At 40.3% G+C, this 7040-nt stretch overlaps 1 long non-coding RNA gene across 1 annotated transcript; it reads right to left on the bottom strand.

Annotated features, from left to right (window-relative positions):
* Positions 1–906: 906 nt before the first annotated feature.
* Positions 907–5556, bottom strand: LOC123510516. Its single transcript, XR_006676527.1, has 2 exons — positions 5298–5556; positions 907–1120 (listed from the first exon to the last, which is right to left on the bottom strand). It is a non-coding gene; the product is annotated as an uncharacterized LOC123510516 (long non-coding RNA).
* Positions 5557–7040: the final 1484 nt, after the last annotated feature.

The raw sequence follows: 7040 nt of genomic DNA, 5'->3' as shown, positions 1-7040 counted from the left end.
GCTCCCCTTTGAAGCCCACATGTCCATTAAAGTCACCCATGACTAAGAGCGGGTGAGAGTTTCCATTTATTATCCTTTCCATTTGTAGCTTAATATTATTATTTCTGGGTGGATCGTTAACACTCAGGTAAACCACTACTAGTCTCATCTCCCATCCTCTCATTTTCCCTTTTGTGTGCAATATATCCGGACATTTTGTTGGTATCTTCTCTAGCTCTACTCCTGTATCCTTCCTATATAGCACCATTAGTCCTCCCTTTCTATCTTGCTCCTCTCTCATATTATCTACTATCACACAGTTATCACTGAAGTTTATATCTCTTAGCTTCTTCTGGGTCTCTGTTAAGCAAACTATACTATCATCACTCACTAACTCTTCTACTTCTTTTGCTTTAGTTTGTGTTAGCCCTTGTATATTTATTACCTTCATTTTGACACTCTTTTCGCTGATTTCTTTGTCCCGTACACCTGTATTTCAGTCCCCACCAGTGCCTTCTCCTACTCTCACAATTTTTCCCCTCTGTATTTTCCACTGGCCTCCTTGTCTTCTTTTGTCTTGCAACTTTTCCTTTAGCATTGCGTCTTGTTCTCTCTCTTTCTTAGTTTTGTCAGGGGCAATCCTGATTTGACTTATGTCTTCCTCATGACAGTCTCTCAGCTGTCTGCCCTCTTCACCACCTCCCATTTATCATATACATCACGCAGACATACATACTATTAGGGGCCTCTCACTCCCTCTCACTTTCATTCCCATTCTGTACACTTTCTCCACCTGTGCTCCTTCCACCCATAACTTCTCATGAAATACATGCTCACAGACTTCTCTGTCCTCCTTTTCTCTCTCCCAGTGCATCCCAGCCTCTCCCAGTCCATCCCAGTGTGTGTGTGTGTAAATAATAATAATAATAATAATAATATGGTTTATTAGTAATTGCAGTAGAAGACAATTTTGGGCATACTAAGACAACTTTATTGACATTAGGAAGGGTGCATGGAGGTCACAAGATTATTGGTGTTCTGTTTGTTAATCTCCAGGCCACATACTCTCCCTGTCTCCACCACCACCTGACCACCACTCTCTCTGCGTCTTCCATGCTGCTCGCTGACAGCATTCCATCGTCTGCAAAGAATAAGTGAGTCACATTTAAAGTGTCATCTTTGAAGCACAAATTTACACTTTCTAATGTCTTTATTATTATTTTGAAAGTTATTAACCCCTTCAGTACTGGGACATATTTTTACCTTGAGGTTTGTGTACCATTAGACCATTTTGATGACATTAGGAAGGGTGTATGGAGGTACCATTAGACCAGACATTAGGAAGGGTGATCAGAGGATAAATGGCCACAGTCTTCACTATTTTAACCCCTTCAGTACTGGGAGTATTTTTACCTTGAGATTTGTGACCATTAGACCATTTTTGACATTACCTTGAGATTAATGGCCACAGTCTTCACTATTTTAACCCCTTCAGTACTGGGACCATTTTTACCTTTTTGTGTACCATTAGACCATTTGATGACATTAGGAAGGGTGTATGGAGGGCAGAGGATAAATGGCCACAGTCTTCACTATTTTAACCCCTTCAGTACTGGGACACATTTTTACCTTGAGGTTTGTGTACCATTAGACCATTTTGATGACATTAGGAAGGGTGTATGGAGGTCAGAAGATTAATGGCCACAGTCTTCAGTCACTATTTTGTCTTCACTATTTTAACCCCTTCAGTACTGGGACGTATTTTTACCTTGAGATTTGTGTACCATTAGACCATTTTATTGACACTAAGAAGAGTCTATGGAGATCACAAGATTAATGGCCACAGTCTTCATAATTTTAACCCCTTCAGTACTGGGAGGCATTTTTACTGTGAGTTTTGGGCGTGATTAGACAATTTTATTGACATTAGGAAGAGTCTATGGAGGTCAGAGGATTAATGGCCTGAGTTTTCACTATTTGAATCCCCACATAATAAGTTTGTGAAGCTGTATAGAATCACCAAAATAGAAAACAGAATGACTATGTATGAAAGCACGTCCTGGTAGTGAAGGGGTTAATTTGCCAAGTGTTATGGAGGCTGTATGTACATCCCCCTGCTGTCTGTCTGTCTGTCTGTCTGATGCCACTTGTTAAATTTTGTGTTTGAAGTCTTAGTCTAGTTTTGTCTCCAGGGTAAACTTTTGTTATTAGGTCTAGTACTTTTTCATTTATTTGATATTCCATAAGAATTTTGATCCTATAATCCCTTCTTATACTGTCTAAAACTTTGCAAACATCTATTGATATGACAATTAAAGATTTTTTTACTTTGAAATGATTTTTGTACACAATATCTGAGTATGAACAGGCCATTTTCTAGCCTACCTCCCAGGAAGCTGGAGCGCATTCCCTATTATTGCACGTTATAATGGGTTCGGGATACGGTAATTCTGATTTGTGGTAAGGTTTTCAGGAACGCACATGTACCGTGTAACGAGGACTTACCGTACATGTAAAGTAGTTAAAGTACATTAATATACAGTTTAATGACGCAGTGTTGTCTGTGTGGACACTCTGTGTGGATGTTGGTGCTGTGAAGGAATGAAAGCTGTTTATGTGACATAGAGGAAATATATTATTATAAAAAGACTGACTTTGCTTCAATCCTGCAAATGTACCATACAAGAAGTTAAGAGATTTTTGAGCCACATTTCACTGAGTGTGCAGAGATTTATCTATTTGTGTGAGGAATGTGTTCCCGAGAGCATCATGTCATGTCAAGATGGCACAAAGGTAAGCTGATTACTGACCTAAGCTGTCTGAGATGTCACTGCAAACCAAAGCATTTTATCAGAGACAGGTCTATTCGTGGGGAACCTCAGTTTCAGTAAAACACTCAATTTTATCCCAAAACACACTCAAAACACCATGTAACTCCTCAAAATGCCCCAAAACACACCCAGAGCTCAATACAAACACACACACACACACTCAATACATCCAAACCACTTAAAACACTCAATTTTATCCCAAAACATTTCAAAATGCCCCAAAACAAACTCTGAGCTCAATACAAACACACCCACACACACTCAACGCCCAAACCACTTAAAACACTCAATTTTATCCCAAACACACTCAAAACACCATGTAACACCTCAAAATGCCCCAAAACATACTCTGAGCATAAAGGTAAGCTGATTACTGAGCTAAGCTGTCTGGGGTGTCACTGAAGCAAAGCATTTTCTCAACAAGGTAAGCTGATTACTGAGCTAAGCTGTCTGGGGTGTCACTGAAGCAAAGCATTTTCTCAACAAGGTAAGCTGATTACTGAGCTAAGCTGTCTGGGGTGTCACTGAAGCACATTTTCTCAACAAGGTAAGCTGATTACTGAGCTAAGCTGTCTGGGATGTCACTGAAACAAAGCATTTTCTCAACAAGGTAAGCTGATTACTGAGCTAAGCTGTCTGTCACTGAAGCCATTTTCTCAACATGGTAAGCTGATTACTGAGCTAAGCTGTCTGGGTGTCACTCAAAGCATTTTCTCAACAAGGTAAGCTGATTACTGAGCTAAGCTGTCACAATTGTATCGTCATTGGGCATTATCATTTTATACTTCTCCATGCATTCTAATATCATTCTTCCATTTCCATCTGGCTTTTGTGTTCCTTTGAATCCCACGTGGCCATTCAAGTCCCAGATTGTAAGCAGTGGATGTTGTGCATTAGTCTCTATGATCTTCTCAATTTCCAGTTTGATAGTACCATTCCTTAGTTTATCATCTACACTAAAGTACACTACAGTTATGTTAACCACCCCTTCAGTTGGGACCATGTTAATGGCCACAGTCTTCACTTTAACCCCTTCAGTACTAGGACACATTTTTACCTTCAGATTTGTGTACCATTAGACCATTTTATTGACATTAGGAAGGGTGTATGGAAGGCAGAAGATTAATGGCCACAGTCTTCACTATTTTAACCCCTTCAGTACTGGGACACATTTTTACCTTGAGATTTGTGTACCATTAGACCATTTTATTGACATTAGGAAGGGTGTATGGAGGCAGAAGATTAATGGCCACAGTCTTCACTATTTTAACCCCTTCAGTACTGGGACACATTTTTACCTTGAGATTTGTGTACCATTAGACCATTTTATTGACATTAGGAAGGGTGTATGGAGGCAGAAGATTAATGGCCACAGTCTTCACTATTTTAACCCCTTCAGTACTGGGACACATTTTTACCTTGAGATTTGTGTACCATTAGACCATTTTATTGACATTAGGAAGGGTGTATGGAGGCAGAAGATTAATGGCCACAGTCTTCACTATTTTAACCCCTTCAGTACTGGGACACATTTTTACCTTGAGATTTGTGTACCATTAGACCATTTTATTGACATTAGGAAGGGTGTATGGAGGCAGAAGATTAATGGCCACAGTCTTCACTATTTTAACCCCTTCAGTACTGGGACACATTTTTACCTTGAGATTTGTGTACCATTAGACCATTTTATTGACATTAGGAAGGGTGTATGGAAGGCAGAAGATTAATGGCCACAGTCTTCACTATTTTAACCCCTTCAGTACTGGGACACATTTTTACCTTGAGATTTGTGTACCATTAGACCATTTTATTGACATTAGTAAGGGTGTATGGAGGGCAGAAGATTAATGGCCAGTCTTCACTAATTTTTACTCCTTCATTAATGGGACACATTTTTACCTTCAGAGTGACTAACTTTACTGATTAGAGAGAGAGAGAGAGAGAGAGAGAGAGAGAGAGAGAGAGAAAAGGGCTTAGTGACATATCCAGCCATAACATTGTCAAGCCACACCATAAGACACCGCCAAGCTCCTCTGAAGTGACGGGTTGTGTGTCTAACCTTCATCAATAGAGTATAGTTGAAGTTGTTATTGTTTTTAAGGTTCCAGTGAGAGATTAACAACATTTCTAAATTATTAACAGCAGGAACACTCTACCTAGTCACCTCTGTGGCCTTCATGGAGAGAGAGAGAGAGAGAGAGAGAGAGAGAGAGAGAGAGAGAGAGAGAGAGAGAGATTAGATACATAAAACAGCCTAATAACAGCACACACACACACACATTAACCCTCATAGTAATAATAATAACACTGCTGCTCCTGCTACTACTACTACTCGCTCCTCTTTGTCCCTGCTATGCATTTGAGGCGCAGCAGCAGCAGCAGAAAACAGTGAGAATTGAAGGAAATGTTGAGGGGTTGGGGTGTGGGTGAGGTGGGCGGCGGGCGGTGTTAACTGGGGTACATATACACAACCATCGCCTTATTTACCACAGTAATGGCTATTTATCTAGTGTGGTGGTTGATTCTGGCTTTGCTTCACTCTCTGGGTCTGGAAACACAGGGGGAGTGGAAGCAGACATTGCTGGACTGTCCATGGGGAAGGCAGGGGTGAGGCGCCCCCCGTGGGTTCAATATTTACGTAGATAATTCATTTAAAAAATCGCCACAAGAAAAACGGCTCCCAGACTAGTATACACTACACTTTTAGGCGCGATAAATAGTGTAACTAATAATCAAAATATAATATTCCTACCGGGTGGTTTTTTTTATTGAAAGCGGTGGAAAGGAAGGTGTTTGTGTCCAATTAACGGGTGACAAACACACCACAATGTCGAGATGGAAAGCTCACCCAAACTACGTTATATTACATTTTCTGAATAACACAAATTTTCGCTTTCCAGCCGAATAAAGAAAACACAGATTCTTTGTCATATAAAGATTTTTGTTTTCTATTTTGTTACCATTCAAAATTTTGAAATTGAAAATACGAATAGGTAGACTATTTTTCTTTACCATTTTATATTTTATTTATTTTGTTTCAATGTTATTTTGAATTTTATAAGAAGTTTGAGTGATAGAGAAAGTGTATACAATGATGTCGACATTTTGCGTAGAAGAAGAAGAAGATCCGCCATTGTTAGCTCTGTTTTGATATTTACAGTTTTTGAACATTTGTGGAGCAGGTGAGTTATTCCCAAGTGTGTGCGTGTACATGCTTATTATCTAAAGTATGTAGAGTTAGTGAGACGTGCCAATTAAGGTGAAAAAAGTCTGGTAAAGTGAAAATAAGTGCGTCTTTATAAGCAAACTTTTGGGTTTTGTTTGCGGTGGTCATTCCTGCCCTCCTACGCATTGTCACGCCCCCATATTGCCTCCATAGATAGCTTATGTACCCATACACCTCCCATGCGCGGGATAGTTTGATAGTTGAAGCGGTTACTGAGATATGGTGGTGTTCTTGTGTTAGGCAGTGTCCGCCATCCTGCCTTCCACATCGGCCCTCTCTGTGTTAACTATTTTCAGTTTTTCTTATTTACTACGCCTTGTCACGCCCTCATATTGCCTCCGTAGATAGTTTGTGGATCCATACACCTCCCATATGCGTGATAGTTTGATAGTTGAAGTGGTTAGTGAGATATGGTGGTGTTATAGTGTGGTAGGCAGTGTCCTTCACCCTTTCCTACGCCTTGTCACGCCTCATTTATACTATTACTACCACCACCACCACTACCACTACTACAACAACTACCACTATTCCAGAGGTGCACCATGGCTTGCCACAATGTCACAATGGGTTCTTGGAGAGCCGCTGTTGACTTGCTGCATGTCTCTCTCTGCGGCAAAACTCCACAAATACTCCACTCACCAAGTTCCAGAGGAGAGGTGAGTGTGTGTGTGTGTGGGAAAGGTGTCCTCAGGTGTGCTGTGAGTGTGTGTGTGTGTAAGTGTGTTTTTTGTACGTTTTTGTAATGTCAACTATAGCTACCTATGTATAGTGTTTTTTTTTTTTTTGGTGTTGGTTGGCTAGGGTAAACTTATTGTGGGCGTTTTCCAGGTGTGATTTAATGGTTGTTTGTGGAGTGTGTGTGTGTGTGATGCAATATTTTTAGGTAATTTTTGGTGCGTTTTGGTTAGGTAATGTTTGTCTTGTTTCCTCCATATCTCCCTCCACAGGTTACCTCCAGGCTTTTCCTTCAGTAGACTATTTCCTCCATGTTTCCTCCACCTTCC

The sequence above is a fragment of the Portunus trituberculatus genome, chromosome 29 (genome assembly GCF_017591435.1).
Source record: "Portunus trituberculatus isolate SZX2019 chromosome 29, ASM1759143v1, whole genome shotgun sequence".
Classification (NCBI taxonomy): Eukaryota; Metazoa; Arthropoda; class Malacostraca; order Decapoda; family Portunidae; genus Portunus; species Portunus trituberculatus.
This window is presented reverse-complemented; position numbering and strand designations above follow the sequence as displayed.